This window comes from Egretta garzetta, unplaced genomic scaffold (assembly GCF_000687185.1).
Source record: "Egretta garzetta isolate BGI_Z169 unplaced genomic scaffold, ASM68718v1 scaffold143, whole genome shotgun sequence".
In the NCBI taxonomy this organism is placed as follows: Eukaryota; Metazoa; Chordata; class Aves; order Pelecaniformes; family Ardeidae; genus Egretta; species Egretta garzetta.
The window spans coordinates 61,513-62,935 of record NW_009259310.1 but is presented as its reverse complement, the minus strand read 5'-3'; positions in this window follow the sequence as shown (position 1 = coordinate 62,935).

Genomic DNA, 1,423 nt, shown 5'->3' with positions numbered 1-1,423 from the left:
GTCCCCTCGTCCAGGTCATTGATGAACAAGTTGAACAAGACTGGGCCGAGTACTGAGCCCTGGGGAACTCCACTAACTACCGGCCTCCAACTGGCCTCTGCCCCGCCGATCAGAACCCTCTGAGCCCTGTCGTTCAGCCAGTTCTCAGTCCACCTCACTGTCCACTCATCCAACCCACACTTCTTGAGCTTCCCTATGAGGATGCTATGGGAGACAGTGCCAAAAGCCTTGCTGAGGTCAAGGTAGACAACATCCACCGCTCTCCCCTCATCTACCTAGCCAGTCATGCCATCACAGAAGGCTATTAGATTGGTCAGGCATGATTTCCCCTTGGTGAATCTGTGCTGGGTACTCCTGATGATCTTCTTTTCATCTACTTGCTTGGAGAGGACACCCAGAATGAGTTGTTCCATCACCTTTCCAGGGACAGAGGTGAGACTAACCGGCCTGTAGTTCCCTGGGTCCTTCTTCTTGCCCTTTTTGAAGACTGGAGTGACATTGGCTATCTTCCAGTCCTCAGGCACCTCTCTTGTTCTCCACGACCTTTCATAGATGATGGAAAGTGGCTCAGCAATGTCGTCTGCCAGTTCCTTCAGCACTCGTGGGTGCATTCCATTAGGGCCCATGGATTTGTGGGTGTCCAGCTTACTTAAAAGATCCCTAACCTAATCCACCTCAACTGAGGGAAGGTCTTCCTTTCTCCAAGCTTGCTCGCTTATTCCCCGGTGGGTTACTGATTTCACTATTTAACACTTATTAACAGAGACGAGTAACATAAATTGACAATGGCTTCATTGGTAACATCACCTCAGGTCAACCGCTGACAGCTTCTTCACAGCCAAAGCTGTTGTTACCAGCATTGTTATGACAGTCTGGCCCTCCTCTCCAGGTGTGAAATTGTGAAGAGTCCACCTGTGCTTCCTTGTTTCTTTTCTGTTCACTCAGATCATTGCAGCAAGTCAGGTGCAACCCAGAGCTTTCAGGTAACCCTGTCCTGTAGCATGGATCTGTGCTTGGTTTGTCTGCCTGGAACTTAATCTGGTGCGCACATGAAGTTCAACAAGGCCGAGTGCAAGGTCCTGCACCTGGGCTGGGGCAATCTCCAATATCAATACAGGGTATGAATGGATTGAGAACAGCCCTGTAGAGAAGGGCTTTGCAACACTGGTGGATGAAAAATTGAGCTGGGAATGTGCACTGACAGCCCAGAAAGTCAGTTGTATCCTGGGCTGCATCAAAAGAAGTGTGGCCAGCAGGCTGAGGAACATGATCCTCCTCCTCTATCCTGCTTTGGTGAGACCCTGCCTGGAGTTCTGCATCCAGCTCTGCAGCCCCCAGTAAAAGAAAGAGATGGACCTGTTAGAAGGGTCCAGAGGAGGGCCATGGAAATGATCCAAGAGCCTGTGAAGAAAGGCTGAGAGAG